Raw genomic sequence first — 19,011 nt, 5'->3', positions numbered from 1 at the left:
TAGCACCATAAAAGGCCCATTGTGAGATGTAATTGGTTTGCAGGACTTTCCTATAAAAATAATAAAAAGACTGCCAGAGGCAGTTTCCAAAGGTCAATTATCTTTGTGTTGCTTGAGTTGAGTGGAGGTCAGTCCCAGAATTCCACTTTATAGGCATATTAATCAAATCTGGGCCTACCCACCCATCTGACCCCATCAGCTGTGAGGGAAGTCACAGGTCCCACCCTTCAGCTGGTTGCCAAAGGGTGTTTGGGGCTCTTCTTTTCCCAAAAAGAGACTGGCCCATTGTCACCAATGCAGAGCTGGAAGCTGAAATTGTTAAGGCAGAATGAAAGGGAGAAAAGCAAGTCCTGAGCACCAAGAAGAAGAGTTGATAACCTCGGTGAGTCACGCAGGCCATGGGGCAGGCAGTGTGCTCAGAGACCAGGCCAGACAGGGCCCTGTCCCCAAGGAGCTAGAGAAGTGGTTGAGCCAGGACTCTTGGTCATATCTGGCATAAACCAACTCAAACTAGATTAAGCAAAAGTGAAGTTTAGTTGGCTAACGTAACTGGGAATCTTAAGGATGGATGGATCCAAGGGTTCAAACATTGCCAACTATTCATTCTCTCTCTCTCTCTCTCTTTCCCCCTGCCTATCTCTGCCCTGCTGGGCCTTTCTCTCAGATGAGCTCTCTGCCACGTGGCAGTCAAGCAGACATCAGACTTCTTGCCTGTCTTCCCCATTGAGCTATCTCAGCATAAAGTGGAACTTTTTGTCCTACTGTTCATCAATTCCAGGAAAAAACTGGCTAGTCCTGTATGGTTCACGTGCCTACTCCAGACCAATCATTGTATCCAAGGGGTCATAATTATCTGATTTGCTGAGACTGGGTCACATGCCCACCCCTGCTCACCCACTCCTGGTTTTACAGGAACAGAGTTTTCTGCTTTCTCCTCTCAAAATAAAATCTGAATAATAATTGCTCTTGCAACGCCCTAAGTTCCTAAAAGAATGAATTATTCTCAAGCCCTAGAGTATGCAAGTCTCAATAAGGATGCATGGAAAAGTATAGAAGGATGTGCCAAAATATTAACAACGCTTATGCCTAAATGCTAGGTGTGACTTCTTTTTACCCTTACTGTGTATCACGTTTTCTAATCTTTCTGCAACAAAAATGTATTGCTTGTATCATTTTTAAAAGGAAAAAATAATGTTCAAAACCTATGGATCTAATTACTGTGATTCTATATCCACCAAGCAGCCCTTTGAGGACTGAAATCGGTTTCCAAAGTCAACATTGCTACTAAAGAGAGATGGGTTGACCATCCAGGACACTCAGTGACCATGTCTTTTAATAATGGTACTCAATCATGCTAGAGTAGCAAGTCCTGGATATATATCTCCTGCTCCCAAAGTGCCCGCCCAACAGCCAGCCTCTTCTTGGCCTAATCTGATGGCAGCATCACGAGGTCCTGGAGGATAAGAGTGTGTGCCTTCTCACAATAGCCCTGCTGTGGCTGGCCACATTTGTGACTAACCACAGAGCAATTACTCATTAGCAGCTGAGTAAAAGCCAGGGCATTTTTCTATCATCTACATGAAGGGGTGGTCTCTTGATGCAGTCGGTGACAGTTCACACTGAGTATGAAGGGGACGTGCGGTTCCTGGGAGCAGCAGCTGAAACGTTCCACCTAGGGTCAGGAGTTCCATAAAGAGTCATTTCTATGTTGGGAATAGAGGTGGAAATTATCAGGCCTTCGAAATAGCTGAAACTTAGATCTTAATATTTGAATAGGATCAAAGCACCTTGGCATAATATAGTACTTTTTATGGAGTCCTTTGTCACATAGGTATGGAGATACACATGTATTCAGTCAAAAGTATTTTTAAATTTTTATATCTAGGCTCATCTTGAAAGAGATAAGATTACTGGCCAAATAAGGAATAAAATTATTAAAGCCCCGTTGATGCATCTTAGGTGTGAAACTAGGTGATTAAACACCAAGCGCCAGGCGCGGTGGCTCACGCCTGTAATCCCAGCACTTTGGGAGGCCAAGGCGGGCGGATCACGAGGTTAGGAGATCGAGACCATCCTGGCAAACATGGTGAAACCCCATCTCTACTGAAATACAAAAAAATTAGCCGGGTGTGGTGGCGGGCGCCTGTAGTCCCAGCTTCTAGGGAGGCTGAGGCAGGAGAATGGCGTTAACTCGGGAGGTGGCGGAGCTTGCAGTGAGCAGAGATCGCGCCACTGCACTCCAGCCTGGGCGACAGAGCGAGACTCCATCTCAGAAAACAAAACAAAACAAAAAAAACAAACAAAAAAACCCACCAAGCTACATTTATAATATTCACATGGACCCTAAACCTGGTATTTCTCCCAAGAAAAATAGCTATTATTTGTAACTAAACTAACGTTTACCATTCATCTCCTATGACTTATCCATATTATTTTAAGTGGTCTCTTACAACAATCCCGAGAATTTTTCAAGATGGGAAGGTAATGAATAATACTAGTGACTGGAAGAACCAGAGTTTAACCCAAGTCTGACTCTGTCCCATCCTTCTTTCTAAGATGCCTACATACCCTTCTCCGCAACACCCCAACTATACCTGCATATAGTATGCCCATCTGTAGACATCCCAGATGTGATTAACTCATGTAGTGTTTGCAGGCCTCATTTTCTGCATCTTCCACATACTAATATGGGGCGAATGGAAAGGGATGCCAAGTGAAAAAAAAAGAAAAACAAAAAACCCTCAAATGAAAAAAACAGAAGGTAGAGTTAACTCTGCAAGAGCTAAATCAATTTAACTCAATGAGTCTGTCTTACACTACATAGAAAGTACCAGCTGAACAGTGGGTTCTGAACCAGCTTGGCCCTTTCTGGCTTAAATACAACCTCGCTGGAGGAAATTTCTGAAGTGTCAGGTGGGCATAATTCTAAACATAATGCTAAACATCAACAGGGAAATAAGCCCTGTGGCTATAAATCCCATACGAAATAGTAAAAATGTCTCTGACTAGATAATAGCGTGATACAACGATGTTCCAGAAAGACAAACATAAATGTAAGTTGCTGCCTACTTTAAAGAAAAAGAAGTGTGACAAATTCCCTGTGGCCACTTTGCCAAGTCCTTCATATTAGTGCTTGGAAAGTTACAGGGCCCCGGGGTCTGTTCTCAGACAACGCTTTCTAGCAGGGGTGCCAGCCAAACTGGGTTTATTTCTTCTAATGCTCAGGCTGGGGAATGTACAAATCTTTCTTCAGAGGTTTATAGAAAACAAGACTGACTTATTGAGAGTATGGCTTTTTGTTGTTGTTCTTTACAATAACAAGAGGATTTGGATACACGCTTGGGTTTATAAAGTATAAATCCTGCTTAAATCTATAGAAGTTAAGACGACGTGATGGTTCTTTGGAGAAGAAAGCAGCACCTGAGTCAAACTGCACTGAGCAATGTTCTTTGTTGTTGTGAGATATTGATAAATCTCCAGGTCTTCGACAAGGGGAGTCGAGAATAGGAAACTCATTTCAAATCATATCTCAGGTAGGCGTCTGAACCGAAATAAAATGAAAGTCATTAATTTTTTTTCTATTAAGCCACCTAGCACAAGTGGAATCATTCTCTCCTTTTCTTATTTTGACCTGAAATCTGTTAAGGACAAGAGCCAAGATTCCTATCCCAAATCTTCAGAGAACTGCACAAAACTGTTCGTTTCTTTTTTCCTTAACGAAAACAAAATGTGAACAAAACTGTCACTTAATATGGTAATTAATACAGAGAGATATAATTAGCTGCTACAAGCATTCCTTTCTCATCTCAACCATCACTGACACCAAGGAGGTTAACATCTCTATTGCTGTTAGGGTAATAAACCACCTGATGGATAGGTGTGTTCTACTTGTCTTAATTTGGTAACACAACATCTCGAACTAATTTCAGAAGAATCTCCCAAATCCTCTTGGTAGATAAAAACAGAGGCAGAGACAAAATGCTTCCTCAGGCAAATTTTCACATCTGTAAACATAAATAGCCTTATACCAAATCACTTAACTTTCTGTAAAAACATAAATATGGGTCGCAACAGTAAGACTGCCCAAACTTTGCAACTCAGGGCAAAGCTAGAACAATCTCTCCAGTAACAAACTAAAGAGTGCTCAAGTATTTAACCACCTAAACCAAAACCCATGCCATCACCAGTTTACATAACACCCTAGAACAAAAAGATTAAAACACCATCTTCACTAGGCTGTGTTTAGATGAGGTTGTGCACTGTTTATACTATACCTGGCTTTCCTTTTATTTCAAGAAAATCAAGGCCACTTGACCACAAGATAAAATCCAGGCATGCAGTTTGCCTAGTGGTGAGCATGCTGCCCCTTTAACTGCATCATTCCCTCACCCCTTCTCCACCCTCTCCCTCCACCTGAAACAAAACACGAGCTGCTTGTCTTCCCATTACCTTCTCCTGTGACCAATTTTCTCCCCACATCTCTGGTCATTTCTCACCATTGCCTGTAGCTTTACATCTTCAGTCAGTTCACTGTAGTCTTTGCATATTTTTTTAAATTGGGTGCTTTAATGTAGTTGTCTCAATATAATCAGTTATTAGGTATAATTACTTCTTTATGGGTAGAATTACCATTCCATTAAATTTATTCTTCAGGAAAATGGGGTTGCATAATATTTGAGTCGGAAGCACTTCTTTCAATGTCTCTGCTCCAAGTTTCTGTAATGCATAAATCCTGTCTTTGATAGCTCCGATTCATGATGTCTCCTCTGCTTAAACACTCCAGGTGACAAGAAGGTTACCATATTTGAGGCAGCCTGTTGGGTTGCCTGACTGCGAACATCTATAGAACATTCTGCCTTACATTGCTGGAGACTGTCTCCTACAACTTGAGTCTTTGATACTGGTTTCACTTTCAGGAGCTCTAAGAATATGTCAACTCTCCCTTCTGAGTTGGTGACCCCTCAGCCAAGAAGGGACAGTGATCTCATTCCTCTCAGCAGGAGTGTTGAGCTCAGACAGCTATGAAAACCAAAAATCACCCCAGGTAGGTTATGAGGGATTGAAGAGAACCAGAGAGTGGCTCATTCATAGGAAGAAGCTGTGAGTTGGCACCATGTGAGTGTTGTCAGAGATAAATGAAGATCCAACACTGCCAGAGCTTTCAAATCTCCAAAAGAAGCATTCAACCTGAATTGGTATATGAAATGTCTCAGGTTTTAAAAGTTGCCAACTGAATCAGAAAATAATTTTAAACACCATGTAGGCCCAATGAAACACATCTCCAAGCCAGATCCAAATCATGGAATTCCCATCACAAGCTGAAATCTACTTCTCTAAAATCTTTTCTTCTCTGACCAGGCATGGTGGCACACACCTGTAGTCCCAGCTACTCAGGAGGCCAAGGCGGGAGAATTGCTTGAGCCCTAGAGTTCGAGGCTAGCCTGGGCAACACAGCAAGACTCTGTCTCTAAAAGTAAAAATAAAATATTTTCTCCAAACTAGAGGTGTGGTGGTTTCTACAACAATGGCAAATGTTTGGGGTCTCTTTTCATTTTTATTTTCCTATACACTGGCCTGCAGAAATGGTTAAATGTCTTGACAAGAGCATGTATTTGCATTTACCTGAAGGTTTTCTTTTTTAAAGCATTTCAATCAAGCTTATCCGCCATGCAAGGTTGGCTGTATGAATACAAGTTAGGTCGTTACAAGTTATTTAGGTAATAAGCCAACATCATTATTTAACAACTCTGAACTGGGGTTCAGAGAGATTATTTAACATCTCTGAACCCTCATTGTCTCATCTTAAAACAGGATTTAAAAGAATATCTTCCTTGGTGGAACTTAATCACTACCAATCCTTTCTGGGCTGAGGTTGCTCCAGAGTTAGTGACTTGCTCCCAAAGGACAGAGTCGAGAAAGGGAGAAACAGTGATTTTACAGTGGGAAACCTGACAATACCACCTTAACCAAATGCTGAAAGTGAACATCATCAGTGAAGCTGTGTGGCTGTCACGTACCTCCTGATATGAGGGACTTTGCCTCTGGGGTATACTTCCCAGAAGGCCATAACCCAATCTAATCATTTAAAAAAATCAAATAATTTTATTTCAGGGGATATTCTACAGAACAGTGTTTCAAGAAGTAGAAAGTAGTCAGTTGGAGCAAATGTAGTTGAGAGATTGTATAAGATTAGGAAAGTTTCTGCTGGATTTAAATGTTTCCAGAAGTATGTTGGAGATCAAAGCTAAATTCTAGAGAATTAAAAAGTGAGAAGGATACAAGGAGTGACAATGGGTTCAAGAAGATTTTCCAGAAGACAAAGAATTGAGGTGAGCTGAGAGGATATGAAATCAAGAAAGACTGTTGTTTTCTTAATGGGTTATGCTAGTACAAATATCTGTAAGATAATGGTAATGAGCTTGTAGAGGAAAAACTAATAATGCAGGAGAGAGGTGAGAAAGCTTGCTAAAATAGCAAGTCCTTGAGAAAGTGAGGAGATAAGTTCCAAAGCACAAGAAGAGTTTGGCCTTTGAAAGAAGTATAGCCATAGGCCAGGCACATTGGTTTACACCTGTAATCCTAGTACTGTGGGAGGCTGAGGCAGGAGGATCACTTGAGCACAGGAGTTTGAGACTGGCCTGAGCAATATAGTAAGACCCTGCCTCTAAAAAAGTTTTTAAAATAAAATTTAAAACATTTTTTAAATAAAAAAAGAAGTAAGGGCATGTCATACTTCTTAATGATAGGGAAGTAGAGAAGACAGGCACTGCTGAAAGTAGATTTGTAGGTTTATTGGTGGGGAAAGGAGTCAGCCAGCTTGCTTTAGGCAAACAGTAAGGGAAGGAAAGTTCCCTGGAGAGCCTCCAACCCACCCTGCAGGTGCTTGCACCAGATGTTTTGTGCAGATAAGGGAACTTGCACAAGGTGCTTGTCTAAATATGCCCACAGCAGACTAAGGGCCTGTATATGCACTAGGGGAATAGGGTGGAGCCACCAGGAATTTGTGCCTTGTACAAATAGTGAACCTAGACCCATCAGCTTATATATAAAAGCCCTGGTGTTCAACTGTGAAGGAGGCAAATGGGAACCTGCTTCCAGGACCCCTCTCTTTGCTGAGAGCTTTCCTTTTGCTTAATAAATTCTACTCCACTTACTCTTCAAGTGTCCACATGCCTAATTTTTCCTGGTCGTGAGACAAGAACCCCGGCCCAGCTGAGCTAAGGGGAAAAAAATCCTGCATCAGTGGGAAGATTATGACTTTGGCATTCTCAAAATATGAAGCAAGTCATGAGTTAAAAGTCCGAAAGCAGGTTCCCAGGGTGGTAGAAAGAAGGCAGCAGATGCACACTCACACTAGGAGAGTTGCCAGTCCATTCCAGCAGAAATGGAGGGTCAAGGGAGTTGAAAGTGTTTTCATGGAAACAATAACAATTGTGGGCCACAAAATCTAAGCTGTATAAGAAGGGAAAGAAAACATGAGATAAATAGTAACAAAGGAGGGGAGCTGATGTTTTGAAGTGCTCAACAAAGTTGGAAAACAGTTGTATTGGTTATTCTAGACCATATTATCTGGAAGATTAGGAAGCCACTGTCAGACAACAGAATATTTAAAACCAAGATTTCAAGACTGGTGAAATAATTGGATGGTGACATGAGGTAGAAGGGAGAAAAAGTTGTTGGAACTGAGGAACTCAAGGAACTAAGAGCCCTGGGGCATTGCGTGAGTCATCCACACAGTTGCTGAAGTCATTAGAAGCAATAAGAGATTCAGGGATGGAAAAGTAAACACTAAGACAAAGGGTAAGGCCCTTGGGGCATGAGGAGCATGGCCAGGAGGTGGGTAGGTAGATGAATGCAATCTGAAGGATTGGTGGATGGTAGAGCCAGGTGGTCCAAATTCAAATACATTGACATTCACAAGAAAAAAAGAATAAGAATGAATGCAGTAATGCAGAGCAAGGATGACCCCTACTCCATATTCTCAACCTGAAGAGCATGGCGTACGTGAGATTTAACAAGAAAAAGGTCTACATTTAAGAGGGCTACAAGGGTAACAGGGTTAAGCCGGGTCTCCTTTGCAGCAAGAAAATAAAGGGGAACTTCCATACAGAGAAAAGGTTAAGGACATAGGGAAGTTTGCTAACCACAGCTAAGAGTTCAGAGGGTGCAATAAGGTAGAGGAGGGGTGGGGGATTGGGTAAACCCAGTTAGATTAGAGATTGAGGTAAACCATGATGTGTGGCTTGATAAGATTAATCAAAGGGGCTTATCAGTTCAAGTCTTGCCTCCAGAAATCAAGTTCCATGATCCAGGAGACTGCTTCCTCTCCCTGGTGAAGCTGTGTGTGTGTGAATGGGGGCTTCTCTCATGGAGGAGATACTGTATATAAAGCAGCTATTCTCAAGCCCAACTGAGCATCAGAATCACCTGGGAGCTTTAAAAAGTCCTGATGCCCACATCACACCAAGGCCAGTGAAATCAGAATCTCTGGAGAGGGACCCAGACATCAATATTACTAAAAATTCCCCAGGTGATTCCCATGTACAACCAGGTTTGAGAATGCAGGTTCCTCTTCCAAAGATTCTGTGGTGAAGCCAGACATCAGGGTTTTTAAAAGCCTTTGTGATGGAAGCTATTACTGTTTTTGTTATGCTTATTAAATTCTCGCCTGGGCGTGGTGGCTCATTCCTGTAATCTCAGCACTTTGGGAGGCTGAGGCAGGAGCACTGCTGGAACCTGGGAGGCAGAGGTGGCGGTGAGCTGAGATTGCGCCACTGCACTCCAGCCCCGGCAACAGTGTGAGACTCTGTCTCAAAAAATAAAAAAATAAAAAAATAATTAAAAAATTAAAAAAATAAAAAAATTCCCTTGCACTGTGACAGTGGGAAGGAGAAAAAGGAACTGTCTTAGTTTAAGCCACAGAAGAGAAGTGTTATTTTGGAACTCAAGGAAAGAGTTCCTAGCATTCTGTCTCAGATGAAGTGTAAAAAAGATTAATCACTTATGTGAAAGAGACAGAATTGATACAATATACTTTAATAGCCATTCAACTTCCTAATATCTATTTAAAGAGCATAATATAAGGCCTCATAATCCATTGAAGATCCTTGACCATATCCACTCAGACAACAGTTAAGCAGTTGCCATGATGTTTATTATCCTTCAACTGACCACTTAGAACAATATTTTAAAACTTTCCAGGCTATTATTAGGAGCGAAGAGATGATTTTTAGGTAAGTGCTGACAATTATTGGGCACTTACTATGTGCCAGGCACTATGCACATATCACATGTAGTCTCCTATAATCCTCATAGGAATTCAGTGAGATGGGTGCTATTATTACTCTCATTTTACTAATGAATATCCAAAAGCTGGAGAGGTTACTTAACATACCTGAGATCAAACAGCCATAAGAGGAAAAGCGTGCATTCAAATTTAAGAGACATCTGCACTCTTAATGTTCAACACTGCATTATTCACAATAACCAAGATATGAAACCAACCAAAGTATTAAGAAATGAAAGAATGGATAGAGAAAATGTGGTATATATACACAATGGAATACTATTCAGCCTTGGTAAGAAGAAAATTCTGTCACTTGCAACAACACGGATGAACCTGGAGGACATTACACTAAGTGAAATAAGCCTGGCACAGAAAGACAAATACCACATGATCTCACTTACATGTGGAATCTAAAAAAGCTAAACTTATAAAACTAGAGAGTAGAATGGTGGTTACCAGAGGCTGGGAGGATGGGGAAAGGGTATGGGAAGATGTTGATCAAAGAGTAAAAAGTTACAGTTAGGAGGAATAAGTTTTTGAAATCTATTGCACAACATGGTGACTATAGTCAATAAAAGTGTATTGTATATTTCAAAATTTAAAATAAAAATTTTAAAAATGAAACTCTAACCTCACATCCTACATAAAGTTAACTCTAAATAGGTCATAAATATGAATATAAAAGCTAAAACTATAATCAAACTTCTACAGAAAAATGCAGGAAAAATTCCTTACTATCAAGTAGGCAAAAATTACTTAGACAAAACAAGAAAAGTACAAACCACATCAGAAAAAGAACAAGTTGGGCCTTATTAAAATTCAAAATGTCTGCTCTTCAAACTAACTGTTAAGAAAATGAAAAGGTAAGCCACAGACTGAACAAAAATACTTTTAAATGTGTGAGATGCATTTAAAGCAGAGCTTAGAGGGAAATGTATAGTTTTAAAGGCTAAGGTGGTTTTTTTTTGTTTTTTTTTTTTTTAAAGAGCTAAAATCGATTACCTCAAGAAGCCATAAGAAGATGAAATTATACTCAAGTAAAAAAAAAAAAACACTAAGTATTAGGGCAGAAATCAATGAAATAAAAAAAAAACACGGACAAGAAAAATCAAAGAAAGAAAAAGCTGGTTCTTTAGAAATACCAATAAAATTGTATTGATAAATTCCTAGCTAAATTCATCAAGAAAAAAAGCAGAGAAGATTCAAATTACCAATATCCAGAATAAAATAATCACTTGTTCAGATCCTACTAATGTTAAGGGTAGTAAAATAAGTATTTTTTAAAACTTTATGTCAATAAAGTCAACAATTTATATAAAATAGATAAATTCATTGAAAGACACAAACTATCAAAAGTGACACAAGAGGAAACAGAAAATCTGAAGAGCCCTATACCTATTTAAAATCCTTCTATAAGAAAAAATGTAATTTCAGATTGCTTTACTGGCAAATTATATCAAACATTTAAGGAAGAAATAATACCAATCTTACACAAAGTAGCTCAGGAAATAGTAGAGGAGGAGGATTTCTTAATTCAGTTTATGAAGCCAGCTAAAAATAATGAAACCAGACAGATACATTATGAGAAAAGTATAGACAACATCCTGCAGGAACATAGTTGTATAAGTCCTTAACAGCATATCAAATGTAATCTGATTTAAATCTAATCCAATACTATGTAAAAATGATATTATGACCAAATGGTGTTTACCCAAAGAGTACAAAGTTGGTTTAACATTTAAAAATCAAACTAATTCACCATGTCAATAAAACAAACAAACAAAAAATTAGCCTAACATATGCAGAAAAAATACTGATGGAATTCGATATCCATGTCTGATTAAAACACAGCAAACAAGAAATAGAAGGGAACTTCCTCAACTTAATAAAAGGCATCTATAAAAATCCTACAGCTAACATTGTATTCATGATGAAAGATGTAATACTTTTCCTTCTAACATTAAGAAGGCAGAAATGTTGCTCTCACCGTTTTAATTTAGCATTGTACTGGAAGTCCTGGCTAGTGCAATGTGATGGTTAATAGTGAGTGTCAACTTGATTGGATTGAAAGATACAAAGTCTTGATCCTGGGTGTGTCTGTGAGGGTGTTGCCAAAGGAGATTAACATTTGAGTCAGTCGGCTGGGGAAGACAGATCCACCCTTAATCAGCTGCCAGCAAATATAAAGCAGGGAGAAAAACGTGAGAGACTAGCCTTGCTTCCCAGCCTACATCTTTCTCCCATGCTGGATGTTTCCTGCCCTCAAATATCAGACTCCAAGTTCTTCAGTTTTGGGACTCAGACTGGCTCTCCTTCCTCTTCAGCTTGCAGATGGCCTATTGAGGGACCTTGTGATTGTGTAAGTTAATACTTAATATACTCCCATATATATATGGGAATATATATATACACATACACACACACACACACACACACACACTCCCCTTTGTATACATACTCCCCTTTATATACTTTTTTTTTTTTTTTTGAGATGAAGTCTTGCTCTGCCACCAGGCTGGAGTGCAGTGGCGTGATCTTGACTCACTACAATCTCCACCTCCCAGGTTCAAGCGATTCCCCTGCCTCAGCCTCCCAAGTAGCTGGGACTACAGGCGCATGCCACCACACCTGGCTAATTTTTTTGTATTTTAGTAGAGACTAGGTTTCACCATGTTGGCCAGGATGGTCTCAATCTCCTGACCTCGTGATCCACCCGCCTCAGCCTCCCAAAGTGCTGGGATTACAGGCGTGAGCCACAGCGCCCAGCCATACATATTTATATGTATATAAAGGGGAATATATATATATACACACACACACATATATATATATGCATCTTATTAGTTCTGTCCCTCTAGAGAACCTTAATACAGATTTTGATACTAGAAGTGGTTCTAGAAGAACAGAATATTAAGGAGGCAGTTATTTCATTGGTTTTGGGGTTTCTGGAGTTGGCTGCTTAATATGATTAGACCCCAAAATGCTAAGGACTGTTACTTCTAATAGTATGGAAAACACTGATAGTCCTTGGTGTGAACTGTTATGAACCAGAAACGCACCAATCCCCAACCCAAATACTATTACATAAAGTTAACAATACTTAAACGTTGATATGAAAAGGAAATAAAATGAAGATATTTTCTTAGTACAAGTATATAAATGCCCAAACATGTTTTTAACAAAAGGAGGAGGAAATACTCATGACAATTACAGTCCTCATTTCTGCAGTTGGTCACATGGTCCTAACTGGTACTGATGACTACCTTCTTCTACTATCCATTCTACTACCCTCTCTACTACCCTTTGCCTTCAGCAAGCACCTCAGCAGGTCGTGTCTTTTTTTCCTGCTGGAGGACCCAAACCTTCAATCCTGAAGGGTGTGGGCCATTTGTAGTCCTGCCTGGATTGGGCTGTTGTAGTTTCCCATTGACCTTAATCACAGGGCATGGGAATACTAAGAGATGCCTTAATGGATCTCCTGTATTCCATGCATACTCTTCCTTACCTCTGTTGCAGAGTAGTAGACTGATTTCATCTTGATAATCTGGGTCAATCACCCCAGTCAACACTGTAACTCCCTTCTTAGCCTGTTAACTTAAAGGTAGGAGAAGCCAAAAGTGTCCAGGTGGCAATCTTAACATCCAGTTTAATGGAATCATTGTTATGTCTTCTGGCAGCAGCGTTCCTCCCTCTGGAACTAAGACCTCTAGGCCAGCAGAACGTAATGTTGCAGGAATAGGAAGCAAAAATTTTGCTGGTGGATGACTAGGGGTGATGGTGAGTGGTGCCACTTCCACTTCCACCCCTGATTCCTGGACCCTTGAATCCTGGCTAAGGGAGGAACAGTACCATATATTGGATGCTGATTCAGAGCATACATGGCCTTCTGGAGAACTTTGCCCCAGCCCTGCAAAGTATTGTCATCTAGTTGGCGTTGTAATTGTGACTTCAAAAGGCCATTCCACCATTCTATCAATCCAGCTGCTTCAGGATGATGGGGAACACAATGAGACCAGTGAATTCCATGAGCATGAGTTCACTGCCGCACTTCCTTAGCCATAAAGTGAGTGCCTTGGTCAGAGGCAATGCTGTGTGGAACACCTTGACGGTGGATAAGGCATTCCATGAGTCCACAGATGGCAGCCTTGGCAGAAGCACTGCATGCAGGATAGGCAAACCCATATTCAGAGTAAGTGTCTATTCCAGTGAGGACAAACCTCTGCCCTTTCCATGATGGAAGAGGTCCAATATAATTAACCTGTCACCAGCTAGCTGGCTGATCACCCCGAGGAATGGTGCCATATCGAGGGCTCAGTGTTGGTCTCTGCTGCTGGCAAACTGGGCACTCAGCAGTGGCCATAGCCAGGTCAACCTTGGTGAGTGGAAGTCCATGTTGCTGAGCCTATGTGTTGCCTCTATCCTTGCCACCATTGCCACTTTGTTCATGGGCCCATTGGGCAATGACAGGGGTGGCTGGGGAAGGAGGCTGAGTGGTGTCCACAGAATGGGTCAACCTATCCACTTGATTATTAAAATCCTCCTCTGCTAAGGTCACCCATTGGTGAGCACTCACATGGGATACAAATATTTTCACAGTATTTGACCACTCAGAGAAGTCCATCTACATACCTCTTCCCCAAATTTGTCACCAATTTTCCAATTATGCCTCTTCCGAGTCCCTGACCATCCAGCCAAACCATTGGCTACAGCCCATGAATCAGTATATAATCACACATCTGGCCATTTCTCCTTCCCTGCAAAGTGTACAACCAGGTGCACTGCTCGAAGTTCTGCCCACTGGGAAGATTTCCCTTCACTGCTGTCCTTCAAGTATGTCCTAGAAAGTGTCTGCAGTGCTGCAGCTGTCCACTTTCAGGTGGTGCTTGCATATCGTGCAGAGCCATCTCTGAACCAGGCCTTAGTCTTCTCTTCCTCTGTCAACTGCTGTTAGGGAACTCCCCATGAGGCCATCGGTGCAGGCTGGAGAAGAGAAGGCAGGGTGGCAGGAGTGGAAACCATGGGCATTTGAGCCACTTCCTCATGTAACTTGTGCCTTCAAGACCTGCTTGAACCCGATCACATATATACCACTTCCATTTGATGATAAAATGTTGCTGTGCATGACCCACTTTATGGCTAGATGGGTCAGAAAGCACTCAGTTCGTGATAGAAGCACTCAGTTCGTGATAGGCAGTTCAGGTTGCAAGGTGACTTGGTGACCTATAGTCAAATGTTCAGTTTCCACCAAAGCCCAGTAACAGGCCAAGAGCTGTCTCTCAAAAGGAGAGTAGTTATCTGCAGAAGATGGCAGAGCCTTTCTCCAAAATCCTAGAGGCCTCTGCTGTGATTCATCTATGAGGGCCTGCCAAAGACTCCAAACAGCATCCCTATCTGCCACTGACACCTCAAGCACCATTGGATCTGCTGGGTCATAAGGCCCAAGTGGCAGAGCAGCTTGCACAGCAGCCTGGACCTGTTGCAGAGCCTTCTCCTGTTCTGGACCCCACTCAAAACTGGCAGCCTTTTGGGTCACTCAATAAATGGGCCAGAGTGACACCCCTAAAGGAGGAATGTGTTGCCTCCAAAATCCAAATAGGCCCACTAGGCATTGTGCCTCTTTCTTGGTTGTAGGAGGGGCCAAATGCAGCAACTTTCCCCTCACATTAGAAGGAATATCTCAATAGGCCCCACACCACTGGACCTCTGGAAACTTTACTGAAATACAAGGTCCCTGAATTTTAGTCTGATCTATTTCACATCCTCTGGGATGCAAATGTCTCACCAATAAGTACAGTGTGCTTGCTGCTTCTTGCTCACTGGATCCAATCAGCATGATGTCATCAATGTAATGGGTCAGTGTGATATCTTGAGGAAGCGTGGTGATCAAGGTCTCTCCGAATAAGATTATGACACAAAGCCAGAGAGTTGATACACCCCTGAGGTAGGACAGTAAAGGCATATTGCTGGCCTTGCCAGTTAAAGGCAAATTGCTTCTGGTGGGCCTTATGGACAGGAATGGAGAAAAAGGCATTTGCCAAGTCAATAGCTGTATACCAGGTACCAGGAGATGTGTTAATTTTCTCAAGCAATGAAACCACATCTGGTACAGCAGCTGCAATTGGAATCACCACTTGGTTAAGCTTATGACAATCCACTGTCGTTCTCCAAGATCCATCTGTCTTCTGCACAGGTAGAGGCAGCTCTAATGGCTTCCATTTGGCCTTTCCCACCATAATAGTCTTCACCCTACCAGCCAGAGAGCCAATGTGGGGGTACTACCAGCTGCTAAGTATGTCTATACCAATTATGCATTCTGGCACTGGGGAAATGACCACAGGATGAGTCCAGGGTCCCACTGGACCCACTGTAAGTCAAATCTGAGCTAAAACTCCATTAATCACCTGACCTCCATAAGCCCCTATTTTAACTGGGGGACCACAATGACGTTTTGACATCAGCGTCAGCTCAGAGCCAGTGTCCAGTAGTCCTCGAAATGTCTGATCATTTCCCTTTCCCCAGTGCACAGTTACCCTGGTAAAAGGCCAGAGGTCTCCTTGGGGAAGGATGGGAGAAAGACTAACAGCGTAAATTGTCGTTAGTGTAGTAGGGTCCTTCCCCCAGGGGACCTGGCCTTTCCTTCATTGAAGGGGTTCTGGGTCTGCAAACTGGCTGAAGTCTGGAAATTGATTGTGAGGCCATGATTGTAATTCAAATTAGTCTTTTGTCCATTCAACTTACAAGTTTTCTGCTCATATAAATTAAGTAGAAATGCAGTAGGGTTCCTATCAATTTCACTTCTAGGAACACCATGATTAATTAGCCAATGCCAGAGCTATACACAAGTCAGACTATTCTGATTGCCACTTTGCCTCTACTGTCCATTACTGTAACTATGCCCACCTTGTCTTTGATGGTTGAGTGCCACCACTTGGCCCCTGCCACCTTGGGATCCAATTATTCCCATTGTATTTAAATTTTGTAGTTGAGTGACTACGGTTCCCACTATTAGATCTGACATACACAGAAAAGCAATTGCAGGGCTCTTCAAAGATGCAGGTGCTGCCCTCACAAATATGTTTCACAAGGCATTGGTCAAGGGTATATCTTCTGGACCCTCCCAGCTGGGACGAGTAGCTCTGAAGTGACTAATCCACTCTACCATCCCAATCTCCCTAAGCCTTTGGATCCCTTCCTTTACATTAAATCAAGGGAGATCAGACATTTCCAACTCACTCATGGTGGGCCATCTTTTAATCCATATTTCAGCTAACCAAGCAAATAAACTATTAGAACCTCTTATAACTCCCCAAGCTGCAACATTAAATGCAGGGTCTTTACTTAGTGGGCCCAAATCAATACATTCAGCCTGATCCAACTCTCTGTTCCTTCCACCATTATTCCATACCCTTAATATCCATTCCCAAGCCTGTTCTCCAGATTGCTGTTTATATAAATTACAGAACTCAAACAGTTCTTTTCAAGTGTAGCACATCTCCTCATGGGTCACATTCTCAACCTCACCTCCAGGGGCTCACTGGAACTTTAGTCTAGTTATAGGTCTAGAAGCAAACAGGGGTGTTGGGGATGGCTCCTGAGGAGAATCAACATTATTTTGCCTGGCAACTGCCTCAAGGGAGGCCATCACTGTTGCCTCAGGCAGCACAGGGTTTATCTCCTCAGATAAATGTGGAAAGGCTGATGGCAGCATGAGTCGGGGAGGGGATGTTGCCACTACTGGGTATGTGGGAAGCTGTTCCTTCTGACAAAAAAGGTTCAGAAGAGTTTACAAACTCAGTGTCCCCAGCTTTATCAAGGTCCTTCCACATGTCCCCATTCCAAGTTTCAGGGTCCCATACATTTCCAATCAATGCCCTCACTTTAACAGTAGACATCTGGTGAGGCTGTGCATGCACTTTTCATTGCAGTTCAGCCACTTGCATGATAAGAGCTTGTGTTTATTTTTCCACAATTTCAGCTCTTTCTCTACAGGAGATAAAGAGTCTCACTCAGGGTAATCATAGCAGAGTTGAGGTTCAATATCTGCTTCCTATTTTAACTCCTTATTCTAACTCAGGGAGTTAGAATCCCTGAGTTCATCATTTTCTTTCATCACTTTGTCCACTGAACTTAGGAGCAACCAACCAGCTTCATTATGTTCCTTGGTTCTCCACATATGGTCAAAGGTATTATGTATAGAGTCACTAAACACCTTGCCCCTCACAAGCAGTGAATCAGGAGTGTCAAATGCATATATTTTGCATAATTTTCTAAACAGTACATGCCAAGGACAATCAGTGTTCTCCATACTATTAGAAGTAGAGTCCTTAGCATTTTGGGTTCTAATTGTATTAAGCAGCCAACTCCAGAAACCCCAAAACCAACAAAAGAACTCCATCTTTATATTCTGTTCCTCTAGAACCACTCCTAGTATCAAAATCTGTATTAGTCAGGGTTCTCTAGAAAGACAGAACTAATAGGACAGATAGATATATAAAGGAGAGTTTATTAAGTATTAACTCACATGATCCCAAGGTCCCACAATAGGCCATCTGCAAGCTGAGGAGCAAGGAGAGTCAGTCTAAGTCCCAAAACTGAAGAACTTGGAGTCAGATGTCCAACGGCAGGAAGCATCCAGCATAGGAGAAAGATGTAGGCTGGAAGGCTAGGCCAGTCTAGTCTTTTCATGTTTTTCTGCCTGCTTTATATTCTAGCCGTGTTGACTGCTGATTACATGGTGTCCACTCAGATTAAGGGTGGGTCTGCCTTCAGCCCACTGACTCAAATGTTAATCTCCTTTGGCAGCACCCTCACAGACACACCCAGGATCAATACTTTGTATTCTTCAATCCAATCAAGTTGAGACTCACTATTAACCATCACACCCTTCCAAGACTAAACTAGGAAGAAGCTGAATCCCTGAAAAGACCAATAACAAGTTCTGAAGTTAAGGCAGTAATAAATAGCCTACAACCAAAAAAAGCCCAGGACCAGATGGATTTACAGCTGAATTCTACCAGAAATACAAAGAGGAGCTGATATCATTTCTTCTGAAACTATGCCAAACAATTGAAAAGTAGGGACTCCTCTCTAACTCATTCTATGAGGCCAGCATCATCCTGATACCAAAACCTGGCAGAGATACAACAAAAAAAGAAAACTTCCCTGATGAACATCAGTGCAAAAATTCTCAATAAAATACTGGCAAACCAAATACAGCAGCACATCAAAAAGTTTATCCACCACAATCAAGTTGGCTTCATTCCCGGGATGCAAGGCTGTTTTAACATATGCAAATCAATAAACATAATTCATCACATAAACAGATCTAAAGACAAAAACCACATGATTATCTCAATAGATGCATAAAAGGCCTTTGATAAGATTTAACATGCCTTCATGTTAAAAACTCTTAATAAACTAGGTATTGAAGGAATATATCTCAAAATAATAAGAGCCATTTATGACAGACCCACAGCCAATATCATACTGAATGGGCAAAAGCTGGAATTATTCCTCTTGAAAACTGGCACAAGACAAGGATGCTCTCTCTCACCACTCCTATTCAACACAGTATTGGAAGTTCTGGCCAGGGCAATCAGGCAAGAGAAAGAAATAAAGTGTATTCAAATAGGAAGAGGGGAAGTCAAATTTTCTTTGTTTGCAGATGACATGATCCTACATCTAGAAAACCCCATTACCTCAGCCCAAAACTCCTTAAGCTGATA

The 19,011-nt window shown here is 41.5% G+C and overlaps 1 long non-coding RNA gene across 1 annotated transcript; it reads left to right on the top strand.

Annotated features, from left to right (window-relative positions):
- Positions 1-233: 233 nt before the first annotated feature.
- On the top strand, positions 234-5,498 carry LOC107130935 (uncharacterized). Its single transcript, XR_001493710.3, has 3 exons — positions 234-382; positions 3,378-3,533; positions 4,784-5,498. It is a non-coding gene; the product is annotated as an uncharacterized lncRNA (long non-coding RNA).
- Positions 5,499-19,011: the final 13,513 nt, after the last annotated feature.

This window comes from Macaca fascicularis, chromosome 9 (genome assembly GCF_037993035.2).
Source record: "Macaca fascicularis isolate 582-1 chromosome 9, T2T-MFA8v1.1".
Classification (NCBI taxonomy): Eukaryota; Metazoa; Chordata; class Mammalia; order Primates; family Cercopithecidae; genus Macaca; species Macaca fascicularis.
This window is presented reverse-complemented; position numbering and strand designations above follow the sequence as displayed.